Source organism: Capricornis sumatraensis, chromosome 15 (genome assembly GCF_032405125.1).
Source record: "Capricornis sumatraensis isolate serow.1 chromosome 15, serow.2, whole genome shotgun sequence".
Classification (NCBI taxonomy): Eukaryota; Metazoa; Chordata; class Mammalia; order Artiodactyla; family Bovidae; genus Capricornis; species Capricornis sumatraensis.
Genome location: NC_091083.1, coordinates 42,281,809 through 42,299,764, shown reverse-complemented (window position 1 = coordinate 42,299,764; position 17,956 = coordinate 42,281,809). Strand labels below are relative to the sequence as shown.

Below are 17,956 nucleotides of genomic sequence, written 5' to 3'. Positions count from 1 at the left end.
TCTAATGCACAGCAGTGCCAACACTTGGATTACGACCAGAAATGAGCAGATTTGCCAGGCTCTCTGTGCTTGCAAGGGTGAAGCCTACTGAAAACCAAGTTAGTCTCATGCCCGAGGCAGTGTGAGGTAGGACACCCACCCACAGATACTCTGTGACAAGGCTCCTCTGGACACCTAGGGGCCTGCCAGGCCATGGGCTTCTTTCCAGCTCAGAGCACCTCCTGCCACTTTGCTTACAAGAAACTCTCTTCCAACTCTTTGCTATGTTACCCACTAGAAGTCAAGTTCCCACTGGGAGAATAAACAAAACAGAACTAGATATTGATGGGGTGCTGTGTGTGTTGGGGGGCAGGGGGATGAACGAACTCTGTACCTTCCGTTCAGTTATGCTGTGAACCTAAAACTGCTCTCAAAGGTCTACCATTAATAATAATAAATAAAACAACAGCATAAAGGAACAAAACAAATGTACAAAGTCAAACTTGAAGATTCAAAGGACCTACTGAAAGTGGTGACATGGATGATTCTGTCAATACACTGGTCCAAATACTTTAGAGAACGAGGCATTTGGGGATTAATTTGACCATTCCTATATTTCCAAAGGATAATATAATATCATTATTTATGATGATAACAATACCACCACCGTTAATGATATTTGCCCTTCTTTGTCGGGCCAGGAATTAAGGCACGTGCTGGCGGTGTCAGTTCTCCTAACTCACATGGGGGGCGGGGGTTACTGACCCATCTCCCAGACACCACAGAGGACATCTTAACTTCTCCAGGGATCCTCTCCAAGCCTGCCCACAGGGCCACTGTCACCCCACGCAGAGGTCGCTTTTGATTTCTGCCCCATCTCTGCTTCCTGTTTCAGCTCACTTACTAATGACTGCCTTCGCCAGCCACACAGAGGGGAGGACAGTTTCAGAGTCCTAGTCAGCCACTTTTGGGGGTGCCCGTCAGAGCCACTGATGTCCTTATTTATTTATATTTGAAAAGGCTTATTTTAATTGAGTGTTCCCAGAAATATACCATTTATACACAAGAATAAACATGATCAGCATGAACATGAGTAAACCCTTGCTACCTCTGTATTTGGAGTGAATCCCTCTTTTCCTCTATAAATGAACGGACCATAAACAGTGTTGGGGGAAAAAAAATCTTTAAGCATATATCCTTTTGCATTTCTAGGATAAGCTTCCAGATGGGGAGTTGTTGGATAATGGTCTTTAATGTTATTATATTTACAAGGTGCACCACTAATACAAGACAGATTAGAAGTCTCAAAAAGGGCTGAGCCAGCCCAATACCCTGGGACTGCCCACGGGGAGCCTAGGCCAGTGGAAACTGCGGCTCAGCTACAGGAACCAAGGCAGGTGAATGCGGGTCATGCTGTAAAGACGATGAGTGAAGATGTTTGGCGGAGGGGGTCGTCTATGTGAGCTGCAGCTCCAGGATCAGACCACGAGGGCTTTTCTTCCCTAGAATGCATCAGGACATCTCTACTCAGACACCGACCCACGCGCTGCCAGGGACCATGGGTCATGTTTCAGGTTTATGTATCGGGAGAAGGGAGGCAGCTATGTCCTTCACATGTTCCTCACTATCCTGTTCCAGGTTTGCCCAGAATGAGGGCCAGGTTTGCCTGGAGTGAATAGGTTCCAAGACGGGAGCGCTCAAATAGTAGCTGGTGTTGCCTTCTGAAGCTGTCCAGGGAAGTGGCCAAGGAGCATGCCTGGCACAGCGACTGCTGGAAGACGCAGCCCGCAGCCTTGGAGGGAGCCCAGGATGGGGTCAAGGACCTCGCACCCAGTCCTGGACTTGACACTTCCAAGCTGTGTGACCTTGAGAGACTATCCTTAGCTCGCTAGCCTTCAGCACGGACCCCACCATGCTCTCTAGTTAGCTTCTGTGGCTGCTGGAGAGGAGCAAATGGAAAAGAAAAAAAGCCAAGACATGTCCCAGTCATCCCCGCTGTCTCAGCTGAGACTGATCAAGCTCAACCCAGTTCTGCTAAACCCCAAACACCCACAAGCTAAATAAATGTTTATTGTTGTATGCTGTTGAGGTTTTCAGGCCATTTGTTATGCAGCACTATTGTGGCAACAGCTTAACAGCTACAGCCAACGTGATGAAAGGAGCCATAGTGGAAACAATAATAATAATAAGTAACTTCCAAGAAGTTTAAACTTTCCTGTTGTCCTGAATGACAATATAGTCAGCTTTTCTAGCCTCCCTGGAACTAGCCATGACCACTCACACAATTTTGGGCAATGGGATAACGGACAGATTCAAGTAAAATCACCCTTTTTTCTTGCCTTGAACTCAGATGTGATGTCTAGAATGCCAGCAGCCATTATGTGACCATGAGACAATAAACATGACACTATATACCAACATGCTAAGGGTACCAGAGCCCTAAAGCATGCTATTCACCAGCTGATCTAATGCCAGAAACCACCTGCCTCTGTACTTCTTAGTAGGTGATGAAATGAATCTCCTATTTGCCCCAGTCCCCATTAGTTGGGATTTCTGTACTTGCAGCCATGTGCCTCCCTAACAGATACAAGGCATAAAAGATTCATTCTGCTGCATGTGGGTGAAGGAGGTCAAAGAAGGCTTAACAGAGAAAGTGGCTAATGAACTAGGATTTTGAAAGATAAATTGTATTTCATCAGGCAATTAAAAAAGTTGATTGGGACTGATAAACTAGAGCACCCTGGTAAAAATAGTTAAACTGCAAAATATCTAAGGTAACAGGAAGTCATCATGGCCTGGGGCTTTATGGCTCTAGATGAAATGTTGATACACATAAGGACTTCCGAGTCGTTGAGGGCAAATGTATCCCACCAGCATGACATTAGCCCTGCTGTTTTATGTGGCGTCTACAGTCAGCGGTTTTCACAGGCCATTTCCTTTTACTGCATTATCTGTACTCATGTTTCTCTGTCTTTAATTTCAGCGAAGGTGGTGCTGGAGAAGCAATTTCTAGAGAAGACTGTTGAAATCTGGCTTTGGTAGAAATCGTTCTAACTCTCCCAGGGAATATGATCAGAATAAACAACAACAACAAAAAGATCTTCCTTTTTTCCGTCTCTTTTCATGGTTTCAAGTGGTCATATACGATTAAACTTGGAAAAAAGTTTTTTCTTTAAAAATCATTCTCCCCCTTGAAAAGTTTGGTGCCTGGTGGCCCCATGGTGCTATGGCAGGACCGACTCACACACCCACTCTCAGGCTCTGCTACCGTTGTAGATATCATTCTGCTGAACAGCTCACTGCCCTGGTGATTAGAGAGAGACACAATCTCAGCCAGCCTTGGATTCTGACAAGAGGATCTGAGCTTGAGGAGCTCGCTGCAGGGAAGAGGAACACGGCAGATGGGTAGGGGTGCCCCCTGGTCCTACCATGTTCATCAGGCTTTAGGGAACTCTGCTGCCTTTCTGTGGGCTTCCAGGTGGCACGAGTGGTAACGACCCTGCCAGACAATGCAGGAGACAGAAGAGATGTGGGTTCAATCCCTGGGTCCGAAAGATCCCGTGGAGAAGGGCATGGAAACCCACTCTATTATTCTTGCCTGGAGAATCCCATGGGCAGAGGAGCCTGGTGGGTTAGAGTCCATGGGATCGCAAAGAGTTAGACACGACTGAAGTGACTTTGCGTGCATGCGCGTGCATGCACACACACACACACACACACACACACACACTCTGCCTTTCAGTAGTCAGAATTTGCCTCAGTCTGCTTGAAGACCTGATCAGTGGAAGTCGGTGCATCAATCCCTGCTCCCTCACTCCTTGAGAGGATCCCTCCACTTCATCCTCCTGGGTTCCCATAGCTGAATCAAGCTTCAGGAGCCTGTAGTGTCGTAAGCTCCATTGCTCACCTTTTAGCAGCAATCTCTCCTTCCCCCATCTCACTTCCTACACCCCTAGCAACACTTCCTTCCTTCACAAGGGACCACTGAGTTCTAAACGTTGTCTTAAGGTCAGCTTTCAGGAGACCTCAAGTTAAAGTAAAAGGGAAGTGGGTTAAGGAAGACTGTGAAAGAAACTAAATGCAGTATTGAAACCAAGCTACACCACCAAATGCACAATGTTTGTAAGGGAAACTCTGTGCAAGGGGGAGAGGAGGGATGTATGTGATCTATCTGTACTTCCTGCTCATTTTTTTCTGTAAACCTAAAACTATTCTAAATAAATAAATGCATTTTTGGAGGAGTTTGGGATTAGCATATATACATACTACAAATAAACAAAAGGGCCTACTGTATGGCATAAGGAACTATATTCAACATCTTTTAATAACCTATAATGAAAAAGAATCCAAAAAACGTGTGTGGATGTATACATACATGACTGAATCACTTTGCTGTATACCCAAAAGTAACATAACATTGTAAGTTAATTATGCTTCAGTTTTTTAAATAGCTAAAAAAATAAACAAAATATTGTATAGAAAAAAAAAGTAATCAAGGTAGACCACTCTCCGAAACAACTGTCTCCCTAAAGTCGAGTGGGGACAGTAGCTAAGTGTCTGGCAATGAGCTTTCCTTGTTGTAACGTAAGTGCCTGACATTAGGCTTTTGATCTCCAGGCCATCCATTCCAAAGGCACCCGTCTCAATAAACACATAGCCAGCTACACAACTAGATGAGGAGACAGGCTGCCTCACCCAGGAAGTTCCCCTCTCAGAAATCCTGAGTGACTCAAATAAGTGACCAGTGGACTGACCCCGATTTTCCCTACCTGCACCCTAAACTCCTGCTCTTAGGTTTTAAATTTGCCAATAAAGAGTGAACCAGAGAAACCCTAGACACCCTACACTTGCTCTCAACAAAGGCAGGACCCCAGCTCTGTTCCCCCCTCTCTCTCCCCACCCTGGCCACCCATGACCTCACTGTGTGGCCCTGGATGTACCCCCCAGGATCTGGGAGTAAGAAACTTTTTCCTTTCAAAGTTCCCTAGTTGCTGTTTCTGGGGTGTGTCCTGCCATTGTGATAGAACCAAGAGGGCCAGTCCAGCCTCAGCACTGGCTGCTGCTCAGGAGATGCCCATGGGAGCGCGCCAGCAGCTCGACCCAGGTGAGTGCACTCCCAGCCAGAGCATTGCTCTCAAAGGCCAACAGCAACAGTGCTCTGGAACGTTCTCCTCACCCCACCCCCAGTTCTCCTGCAGTCAGCATCGGAAGGTCGTTGGAACCACTGCCAACTGAAAAGGATTCTGTCACAGGGGCTCAAATGCTAAAGGAGGTTGAGTATATGTTAATATTCCTGCTCACCAGCATAAACCTTGTCACTGTGTTACTTGATGCTTCTCACAATGACCAGATGAAGCCCACGGCTCACGGCGTTCTCGGAGGTCAGCACGCTGGGGGTCACTGTCTCAGAGCCGTGGGAGTGAGATCTGCCTTCTCTTCCTTTTTCTCTCGCCTCTTTCTTCCCCACCCCAACGGCTCTCGTACGGGGTCCACTCCGAGAATGGTTCCTGAGTCCCTGAGGACCTCATTTACTTCACTTGGTTGTCAGTTTCTCAAGGAAGTGGGGCTGGTAATTGCCATCTCCCCATAATATCCACTAAAGGCATGTTCTGGGGACAGGTTTCTGTAGCTGGGCTGATGTGTGCATGAGCCTTACAGGGGCTCCCTGATGGGGGCAGGCACACACATGCTCCACTGACCCTCACAATCATGGCTGCAGGACGGGGTGCTGGTTTAATCCAGCCTCCTCGCAGTGCGGACCAAGTTCATTAACCTGGTTCAGGTCAGCCAGCTAGTGGGTGGCAGTGGCAGGATTTGAGCCCAGGGAACTATCTCCCTACTACATGCCTCTCATCACCATACCACGGCACCTCTCTCTCTTTATACACATAGAGATAGATATAGACAGATAGATAGATATACAGATTTAAAGACTGGAGAAGGAAATAGCAACCCACTCCAGTATTCTTGCCTGGAAAATTCCATGGGCAGAGGAACCTGGTGAGTGACAGTTCATGGGGTTGCAAAAAGCCATATACGATTGACCACACATGCACAGATATAAAGATATAGATATACACTATAAAGAGATATCTATATTATATAAATGTGCATATACATATATATATATATATATATATATATATATATATATATATATATATATATATATATATAAAACCCCCTGGAGAAGAGCATGGCAACCCACTCCAGGATTCTTGCCTGGAGAATCCCATGGACAGAGGAGCTGGGCAGGCTACCATCCACAGGGTTGCAGAGTAGGACACAACTGAAGCAATTTAGCACACAAGTACATATATACATATATTATACATCTCCCCATATTTTTTGACATTGAAAAACCTCATTTTTTTATTGTGTTAAATACGCACAACACACGATGTACCATTTTACCCATGTTTAAGTGTACAGCTTCATGGCATTAAGTATCACACAGCTGTACCATCATCACCTCCAGATCCTTTTCATCTTTCCAAACTGAAACTCTCCACTAAACACTAACTCCCCATTCCCTCTCTTCCCAGCCCCTGGTGATCACCTTTCTATTTTCTGTGTCTATGAATGTGACACCTCTACTAGAGACCTCATATAAGGGGAATCCTACAGTATTTGTCCCTTTGCGACTGTCTTATTTCACTCAGCATACTGTCTCCACAGTTCATACATGCTGCAGCAAGGGTAAGAATGCCTTACCTTTTCAAGGCTGAGTAATATTCTACTGTAAGGATATGCCACATTCTATTTAATCATTCATCTGTCACTGGACATTTGGGTTGCTTCCATCTTTCATCTGTAGTCAATAACTTTGCTATGAACATTGATACACAAATGTCTGAGTTCCTTCTTGCAGTTCTTTGGAGGCAGATACCAAGAAGTGAAATCACCAGATCATATGGTAATTCTGTGTTTCATTTTCTGGGGACCTGCCATACTGCGCTCCATAGGGGCTGCACCATTTTACATTTCTTCCAACAGTTTACGAGCTCCAGTTTCTCCAAATCTTCACCAACACTTGTTATTTTCTGTTTTTATTTGTTTTTTTGATAGTAGCTATCTTAACAGGTGTGAGATAATGTGATCAAGGCAGAGTTTGGGGTTTTGTTAATGAGTTCATTTCTGAAGAAGTAGTTACCAACCCCCTCCCCCCCACCCCAACCCCATCAAAACCCTGCAGTCAGGATAGGAGACAAGTGTGACAGAAATAGGAGGCAAGTGTGTTCCTGGGCCCCTGGCAATCCTCTACCGAAGTATGTGCAAACACTCCAGGAAGCCCATTCATTCTTTCCAAAGGAAGAGTCTCCTTTGTAGAATCAAGAATGAAAACTCCCTTCCATTGTCGTGGGCTTCCTTCCCTTTGAGGGTATTGCCCTGCAGGAGTCTTCACTGGACTTACACAGAACAGACAGAGATCAGGGCTGAGGGAAGGAGGACGGTCAAGGCAGGATGGGAATAGACGGTCAAGGCAGGATGGGAACAGAGGGTGGTGGCAGCAGGTTTGGGTATGCCTGTCAGAAGCTGCTACTTGGTGCCAGGGCCTCAACTACCCACAGGGGATGAGGCAGGCTCTGTGGCTCCCTGAACAGTGGATGCCCATCTGAAGCGGGCAGCCCTAACCAGTGTTGCATGAGAATATGTGCTTAGCAAGGCCAGAGCTTCTGGTCTCCCAAGAGAGAAGCTGCGAGTCTGGACTGTTGGGTAGCATCTCTTGATGCTGAGTACGGACTGTGGATGCCTTGCTGCCCCTACTCTCTGCCTTGCGGATTCTGCCGCCTGCACCCAGGTCTCCTGGCTGCTGTGTGAATGAGCCTCGCAAGCTCTGCCTCAGGGCTTTTGCACTGGTTATTCTCTATGCCAGTTTCACTTTCTCCCCAGCCATCTACCTGGCTTTGTGCCTCACTTCTTTCAGCCTTTGCTCAAACCTCACCTTCATGGAGCCTCCTTCTCCTGCACTTCTCCTCCTCCTGTTTCTGACCCTGTTCCATTTCCTCTTTTTTCCATTACCAGGATTACCTTCTAGCATACCAAATAATTCTTATCATGATGCTTATTTTATTGTATGTCTCCTTCCTTAGAATGTAAACTCCACGCAGACAGGGGCCTTTGCCTAACTCATCCTTTGATGTATCCCTAGTACGTGCTCAATAAATAATTCCTAGATAAATGATTGAATTAAACAGTTGTAAAGCACTCTACCAGCCCCACAGCACCTGCCAATTGTAAGCATTATAAATTCAGTTTGGGTCCAATTTTCCAATTCTTTGATCAGGAAAATGGTACACCATCATGTCTGCTGAACATGTAAGCAGAGCATTTGGTATTACAGGTAAACACAGAGCTCTTCACAGGATTTTCTGTGAACTTTAAGGAAGGACACGGGACCTAGGTTTCAGGGAGTGAGGGGGAGGGTGTAGTAAGACCATCTGGAGGAGCTGATGCTTATATCATGTCTGAGAAGATGAACAGGTATTAGCCAATTAAAGAAATCAGGACAGAGTTGACTAGGCAACAGAAAAGTATGAATAAAAACATGAATTCATAAATTAACATGGTTTGTGCAGAAAACTACACTATGGCTGGAGTGCAGATTATAAGTGAGCTACCAGAGACAGATGAGGCTACAGAAACAAGTTAAGGTTAGTTGGGGGAGTTCTTATACTCTAGACTTAGAGATTTGTGTTCACAGGTGCAGACCATCTATGATGATCAGGAATCATTGTTGACTTTACTGGGAAAACCTTATCATGATGGTGATGATGAAAGTGGTTTTGATGGTGTGATGATGGTTGTAATAATGCTGGTGCTGATGGTGCTGACAGTGATTGGATGATGATGGGGACAGTGATGAAGATGAAGATGGTGATGATGGTTGGTGGTGACGGTGAAGATGGTGGTGATGGTGATGGTGAAGATGGTGATGGTGATGATGAGAAAGATAATGATGATGGTGATGATGATGACAGGTAACATTTTTTGAATATTGACCATGAGCACCCGACCACTGAGCATACTGGCCATATGACTAAGCATAGAAATGCTTTACAACTTAATCCTTTCACTAGCCCATGAGATACTGTTGTTATCCCCACTTTTCAGACAAGGAAATTGAGGCAGACAGAATATAAGTCCTAAGTCACAGCACCAGCACAAAACAGAAATTGGACTCCAATCCCATTTGAATGATTACACCCCAAGCCAGTCATGGTTCTAACCTTACTTTCAGCAGCGAGAGAAGAGATGTGGTCTGAATGCTCAGGATGCCCACTGGCTTGAGGGTTTCTCAAGACCTCTCGTCTTTCCTTGAATGATTTCTTCCCTTTCTGCCTTTCCTCTTCTTCTCCATGACACTCCCCCTCTCCCATTGCCACTAAACCCATGTGACATACTCTGGGAGCTCTGAAAACCCCATGTGAGATGGTCTGGCAGCAGGTTTGTTAGCTAGCACTGGCCTCTCCTTCAGGCTCATTGAGAAAGTGACAATGATTTCTACCTTGAGGATATATTGTAAATAATAGAGAATTTAACTTTTCTGGGGGACTTTGAAATTCCAGCATATACTCAACTATCTGGAAGAGGATGAAACTCTTCAAGGTTGGTGAGAAACCTGCCTCTTGCCTTAAAATTTTTATTAGCAACTAGAGCTGAGTCTTTCTGAGGCAAGCCAGAGTGAAGCAGGAATTTCCATGCCAGATTCAGAGCTAAGCTTATTAAACAACATGGAGCCTTTGAAAGACGCCAGTCTGGTTAAAGTTATCAAGACATTTATATTCTTGCCTTTCTGTAGGTTTCTTGTTATTCTCTGTCCAAACAGTCTTGGGAGCTGGTGGGCACTGCAGCTGCCAGTTAACATCAAACAGTGGACGGCGGCCCAACCCTGGGCCGGTAACCCAAACTTCCAAAAACAGAGCTGGCCTGAGACGTGGGCACTTCAGGCAGGCTCATCATCTGGCGCCTCTTCAAACTCATGCTCTTTAAATATTTATTCAACATTTATATACTGGAGGATGGAGGCGAAAACTCATCCTCTATTAATTAAAAAGTGTATATAGAAATTAAGCCTCTTACTAATGCATTTCCAGCAATGCAGGCATAGTAATATTCTGAAAAATGGACTGCAGAATCTCCCCCATTTTTCTGTAATTGTTATCCTCTTTCATGTTTCTTCTGCAAAAGGAATCACTCTTGAGTAAGCAACTTCTTGTTGGTGAATTCAAAGTTTGAATATCTAATATTTAGGTAGTGAAACACTTTATGCACTATTCATTCTAATTTTAAAATTTCAACTGGTTACATTATTCACAATAGTCAAGACACAGAAACAAATAAGTGTCCATCAACAGATGACTGGATAAAGATGTGGTGTGTGTGTATATATATATAATTTTATATATACATGTTATATATTATATACATAACAATGGAATATTACTAAGCCATAAAAAGAATGAAATAATGACACTTGCAACAACATAGGTATCATCTAGAAATGATCATACTAAGCAAAGTAAGTCAGAAAGAGAAAGACAGACACCATATGGTATCACGTATATGTGGAATCTAAAATACGATACAAATGAACCTATGTACAAAACAGAAACAGACTCACAGACACAGACAACAGACTTGTGGTTGCCAAGGCAGGGGTAGGAAAGGAGTGGGAGCTTGGGATTAGCAGAGACAAACTTATTTATAGGATGGATAAACAACAAGGTCCTATTGTACACCTCAGGGAACTATATTCAATATCCTGCGATAATCCATAGTGGAAAAGAATATGAAAAATAATGTGTATATATGTATAACTGAATCACTTTGCTATACAACAGAGGCTAACACAACATTGTAAATCAACTACACTTGACTAAAAACATAAAAATTCAGCTGGTGGGATGATGTGAGCCCTTATAAAGTGCGTGTGATAGAAATCAGCTGACAGTAGCAAAAAGCAGGAGGATCTGTTATTCCTACTGTAGGTGGCTGTTTGCTTCAGGTGAAGGGGATCAATTTGTTTGTCTTCAGTTGTGTTGTGCAGAAATGTGAGTAAAGAGGCACCATCTTTTCTTGTTTCTCTAAAAAATTTTTAATTTTGTATTGGGGTCTAGCTGATTAACAATGTGACAGTTTTAGGTGAACAGTGAAGGGACTCAGCCATACACATGCATGTATCCTTTCTCCTCTCTCATTTCGTATGCAATGTTTTGTGCTCCTGGGTGGTCAGTGACCTGAGAAGGTGCTCAGATGGCCACACCACCATCTAGCTTTGGGTACCCAGTTAAAAGGCACGGTCTTGTGCCAGGTTGAAACTACTTCCTTGACTGCATGCCTTTACTGTGTCCTCTTATCAGAACTGACCCAGGATCGTTTTCTCCTGGAGTGGAAGAAGCTTCCCCATTCATGGTGGAGGGCGACACAGGTCATCCTGCTTGTGACTGGTGTAAAGGGTCAACAGGCTGGATGGCTGTGGGGAGCAGTCCAGCCTGGGGCTGTGTGTTTAAGTGAGCCAAACCAACAGGCTTGTGTGGGGCTTAAACTCTCACCTTCATTTTATTGCTTAAGATCTGGTGCAGTTAATGAACCCAGACCAGAGCTTTGTATTATAGTACTTCCAACTTCACACTTCAATGACAATCCACTAAAATCACTCCCAGATGAGTACTATGGACTTTTAACTAGGAGGTTCAAAACCTCTCTTGCCAGACAATTAGCTTAGCTGGGCACAGAAGGTCCCTCCCCTGGGCTGACACTCGGGGTATTCCAAGGAATCCTTTGTACCCAGACAACAACGTGAATGCTGGTCTTAGGTGTCCATTCTATTCACATTGTGTGCCCTTAGAAAGCAACAGGGCTCAAGACAGAGATGCTCTCAGACGTTCTCCTAAACATCTTTCTGTTGCTAGAGGGACAATGCTTCTGATAACGAGAAGGGGACCGACTTCTGCTGCAGTCTGTAGGTGATGACACCCACATGAGGAACTGGGGCTTTAAGGCAGAAGCTAAAATTTAATCATGCTTACACTCACCTCCCCAGGGCTCAGAAAAAGCAAGATGCAGAGCTGCAACTAAAAACCCACGAGATTGTCTAAAGGCATAAAGGTAAAGCACAGTGAAGCATGTGCATGCATGCTAAGTCGCTTCAGTCGTGTCCGACTCTGTGACCCTACAGACTGTAGCCCATCAGGCTCCTCTATCCAGGGGATTCTCCAGGCAAGAATACTGGAGTGGGTTGCCACATCCTCCTCCAGGAGATCCTCCCGACCCAGGGATCGAATCTGTCTCTTACGTCTAACCTGCATTGGTAGGTGGGTTCTTTATCACTAGCACAACCTGGGAAGCCCACAACGAAGTACAGGAGAGATGATTTCCTGGAGATTATAAAGAAACTGGAGAACAGTGGCATCTTTGAGTTACTTCAGTTCTTTCCTGGGACCAATAAAGCAGGAATGGAAGCAATCTGCCTGGCTGGTTACTCCTGTGAAAGTGTTAGTTGCTCATTTGTGTCTGACTCTTTGTGACCCCATGGACTGTGGCCTGCCAGGCTCCTCTGTTCATGGAATTCTCCAGGCAAGAGTACTGAAGTGGGTTGCGATTTCCTTCTCCGGGGGATCTTCCCAACCCAGGGACTGAACCCACATCTCCTACATTGCAGACAGATTCTTTACTAGCTAAGCCATAAGGGGAGCCCCCGTTACTCCTGCTCTGTCAATGTAAAGAAGTTGGTGGAGGCAGCGATGAACCATGGTTATGAAGCAGGAATCGATCGATTTATTGTTGCTTAGTTGCGAAGTTGTGTCTGACTCTTTGTGACCCCACAGACTGCAGCATGCCAGGCTTCCCTGTACTTCACTATCTCCTGGAGTTTGCTCAAACTCATGTCCATTGAGTTGGTGATGGCATCCAACCATCTCATCCTCTGTCACCCTCTTCTCTTCTTGCCCTCAATCATTCCCAGCATCAAGGTCTTTTCCAATGAGTTCGCTCTTCGCATCAGGTAGCCAAAGTACTGGAGCTTCAACATCAGTCCTTAAATGAATATTCAGGGTTGATCTCCTTTAGGATTGACTGATTTGATCTCCTTGCAGTCCAAGGGACTCTCAAGAGTCTTTTCCAGCACCACAATTCAAAACCATCAATTCTTCGGCACTCAGCCTTCTTTGTGGTCCAACTTTCACAACTGTACCTGACTACTGGGAAAACAATAGCTTTGACTATATGGATGTCTCTGCTTTTTAATATGCTGTCTACATTCATCATAGCTTTTCTTTCAAGGAGCAAGCATCTCTTAATTTTGTGGCTGAACTCACCATTTGCAGTGATTTTTATTGGAGCCCAAGAAAATAAAATCTGTCACTGTTTCTAATTTTTCCCCATCTATTTGCCATAAAGTCATGGGACCAGATGCCATAATCTTAGTTTTCTGAACACTGAGTTTTAAGCCAGCCTTTTCACTCTCCTCTGTTACCCTCATCAAGAGGCTCTTTTAGTTTCTCTTCTTTCTCTGGCATTAAGAGTGGCATCATCTATATTTCTGAGGTTGTTGATATTTTCCCCAGCATTCTTGATTCCAGCTTGGGATTCACACCCTGTCCTTTTACATGATATACTCTGCATATAAGTTAAATAAGCAGGGCAACAATATACAGCATTGATATACTCCTTGCCCAATTTTGAACCAGTCTATTGTTCCATATCTGGTTCAAACTGTTGCTTCTTGACCTGCATATAGGTTTCTCAGGAGGCAGGTAAAGTGGTCTGGTATTTCCATCTCTTTAAGAATTTGCCACAGTTTGTTGTGATCCACACAGTCAAAGCCTTTAGTGTAGTCAATGAAGCAGGAGATGTTTTTTTGGAATTCCCTTGCTTTTTCTATAATCACTTGGTCCATATCTCAGTAGTGTGACCTGAGGTGAGCATTTCAACCGCACTGAGGTTTCAGTTTTCCTTGTTTGTAAAATGGGGATAACAGTATCTACCTCAAGTGGTTGTTTTGAAACTAGATCATGTAGAATTCTTAGCACCACAGCTGGAATGCTGCAAGTGTTCAATAAATGCTGAATAATAGTACTGGGTCATTATTATTTCAATCACCTTGTTAGAAAGAACTGAACTGAAATGGACTCAGAGAATCATTCCTATTTTTCTTCTTTACACAGACATAAGGCAAGATGAGCAGGCATCTTCCTCTCTCCAGCTGCATCTGGGGGCCACTCAACTGGAACCAGGCACTCAAAAATGGTTTCTTTTTCCTTCCTTGTCTCATAAGAGCTGATGGCCACCCAAGGAGACCCAACTCAAGTTTCACATTCCAACAAACACAAGATTCAGGACTCCCCAGTGGTCAACGGGGAAGGCCAACACAACGGTAAAATCCAACCAACCCCTGGATCCGATGTTAATTACAACTGAAAAGCAGATGGTATCTAAATCTAGGCCCATCTGTTCCCTGTCTGTGGGAAGTTTCCCCAGCGGAGAAGACAGAGCCACAGCCAACTTCCTCTTGCTCCAAGGAAGATGGGACTTTTGCATTTAAGAAAACATCTTCTTGTTTGTCATGATAAGATTGTCTCTGATCTACAAAACCACAGAAAATTTAGGTCAGACACCCAACCAGGCAAAGTCGGTGGGACAACCTCAGGAATGTAGACAGCTACTCAAGCTCAAGCTCTCACCACAAGTGAAGCAGTTTGGAGATAAGAAAATATTTGAATACGACTTGTGCCTTGGTTTATAAAATGGCCCCTACACTCCATATAGAATTCCAATTATGAAGTAGCCTAGATGAGAGAATTATTTGATTGGATTCTATTACTCACATGCTTTTAAACTGTGGTGTTGTAGAAGACTCTTGAGAGTCCTTTAGACTGCAAGGAAATCAAACCAGTCCATCCTACAGGAAATCAGTCCTAAATATTGATTGGAAGGACTAATGCTGAAGCTGAAAATCCAATAATTTGGCTACTTGATATGAAGAACTGACTCACTGAAAAAGGACCTGAAAGACTGAAGGCAGGAGGAGAAGGGGATGACAGAGGATGAGATGGTTGGGTGGCATAACCAACTTGATAAACATGAATTTGAGCAAGCTCCAGGAGTTAGTGATGGACAGGGAAGCCTGCCGTGCTTCAGTCCATGGGTCTCAAAGAGTTGGACATGACTGAGTGACTGAATTAACCTATTACTCATACTTACATCATCTGTCTTTTTTTATTGGAATATAATTGTTCTACAAGGTTAGTTTCTACTGTACAATGAAGTGAATCAGCCATATGTATACAAATTTCTCTTCCTTCCTGAGTCTCCCTTCCACCCACTCCCCCATTCCAGCCCTCTAGGTCATCATGAGTACCAAGCTGAGCACCCTCTGCTATGCAGCTGCTTCCCACTAGCTATCTGTTTTATACAGGGTGGTGTATACAGGTCAATTCTATGATCTCAATTCCTTCCCTCACTGTGTCCACAAGTCCGTTCTCTGTGTCTGTGTCTCTGTTCCTGTGCTGCAAATAAGTCATCAGTACCATCTTTCTAGATTCCATATAAATGTGTTAATATGTGATATTTGTTTTATTTGAATTATTTGGTTGGTTTTTATTGAATAATAAAAACTCAATATTCAGCACTAATACTCAACATTGAGTAATACAACTCATACTTGCATTACCTGTCGTTTAAACAACCGACAAAGAGGTAAATTCCCATTTTCCATTCTTTAAAGAAAACAAAATCTACTAATTGAAGAAGAATAAACATCAAGGCTCTCTTGGGGAATGCCAGTGCCCCTGGGTCTGGTCAGGTGGGGACACTGAATCCACAGATATGAACTGATAAAGAAAGCATTACCTTACAGACATTGAAAGCACCTCTTCTCTACTGCATTTTATCAGCCAGTTTGCACCAAACAAGGTGCCTTGACTGTGAAAAAAGGACTGTAATGGTTGTTTACTACTGCTAATAACGTGTCTAAAGAAGCTCGTGGTGCATGGAGTAGATGCTGTGGATGCCCCTTGGACAGCTTAAGAAACTGGCAATTTCCTTCCCAGGATGGCTTCCCACCTCACCTGGGGCTGGTGCCTCCACGCATTTCTGCCTAAGGCCTCCTGCTGTGCTGGAAAGCTACCCTCAGCCCATGGGCAGAGCTGCCTGATGGTGCTCAGGATAACATGGGGTCAACTACCAGCAAAAGGGGACGGGGTGGGAGCCAGTGCACTACACCCAACCTGCTCAGTCCCAACTGGACAATCTTGAGTTGTGTCTATGTCACCCCTTGAGATCCACAGTGGGGTTCAGTTCAGTTGCTCAGTTGTGTCTGACTCTTTGCAATCCCATGGATCGCACCACACCAGGCCTCCCTGTCCATCACCAACTCCCAGAGTTTACTCAAGCTTATGTCCATCGAGTCACTGATGCTATTCAACCATCTTATCCTGTCGTCCCCTTCTCCTCCCACCTTCAATCTTTCCCAGCATCAGGCTCTTTTCAAATGAGTCAGTTCTTCGCATCAGTTGCCCAAAGTATTGGAGTTTCAGCTTCAGCATCAGTCCTTCCAATGAATATACAGGACTGATCTCCTTGAGGATGGACTGCTTGGATCTCCTTGCAGTCCAAGGGACTCTCAAGAGTCTTCTCCAACACCACAGTTCAAAAGCATCAGTTCTTTGGCACTTAGCTTTCTTTATAGTTCAACTCTCACATCCATACATGACGACTGAAAAAACCATAGCCTTAACTAGATGGACCTTTGTTGGCAAAGTAATGTCTCTGCTTTTTAATGTGCTATCTAGGTTGGTCATAACTTTTCTTCCAAGGAGAAAGAGTCTCTTAATTTCACGGCTGCAGTCAGCATCTACAGTGATTTTGGAGCCCCCCCAAAATAAAGTCTGTCACTGTTTCCACTGTTTCCCCATCTATTTGCCATGAAATGATGGGACCAGATGTCACGATCTTAGTTTTTGGAATGTTGAGCTTTAAGCCAACTTTTTCACTCTCCTCTTTCACTTTCATCAAGAGACTCTTTAGTTCTTCTTTGCTTTCTGCCATGAGGGTGGTATCACCTGCATATCTGAGGTTATTGATATTTTTCCCAGTGGGCAGTGGGGTTGAGCCCAGCTATTCATGGAATTAACAGCTCTTCCTTACCCCCTTGGTTGGCTCCCCTCCTTCCCTGTCTTGTCTCCCTGACTACCTATTTCCTGCTTCTTGGACTTCACTTCAAATACATGTCCTGTGGCCAGTGGTATGCTGGAGTAGCCCCGTGTCAGCTCATAGGACCAGTTATTAAGCTTCGAAGAATGTTCTAAGTCCACTGACGTATTGGTAGCTTAGAATTAATTAGTCATGGTGTAGACAGTTACAGCATGGAAATGAGCAAATGCTAAAAATCACAGCTTTTCCCCTCAGGAGAACCAGTTGTTAAATATTTACCAGCACACCACCGTCTTCAGCCTAGTCCTTGCTTCTGGTTTGTTTTGGGAGCATCGAAACTAAGTGTGAGTAGCAGGTGTCCCACTGAACCAACCCATGAGCATCATGGGAACAAAAGAATCAAATTTGCCATGATTATTACAATCATTCCTTCACCGGCCAAATGAATGATTCCTTATGAACTTAACTAGAGGAATAGGATTTGCTTCTAAATTAAGAGTTAAGGAAGGAGGTAGAGAAATTGAAAGGGAAAAAGCAAAACAAAACCAGGAGCTACTACCACTTGAAATTCATCCCAGAGGAAAATATAGAAGAAAATCTTCATGACTCTGGGTTACACAAAAATTTATTAGATAGAAACACTAAAATTTTAAGGAAAACCAGGAAAGAAAAATAAGGATAAAATGGACAACATCAAAATTAAAAACAAAACAAAACTTTGCTCTTTAAAGATACTGTTAAGAAAATGAAGAGGAAGGCCACAGACTGGGGGAGAAGTTGCAATATATATGCAACTATATATATATGTAAGCAGTGTATGTGG

General features: G+C 44.1%; 1 protein-coding gene across 1 annotated transcript in view; it reads right to left on the bottom strand.

Moving 5' to 3' along the window:
* The window catches only part of SLC24A3 (solute carrier family 24 member 3), a 424,483-nt gene that overhangs the window by 104,345 nt on the left and 302,182 nt on the right, over positions 1-17,956 (bottom strand). The gene's annotated exons all lie outside the window — the stretch shown is intronic.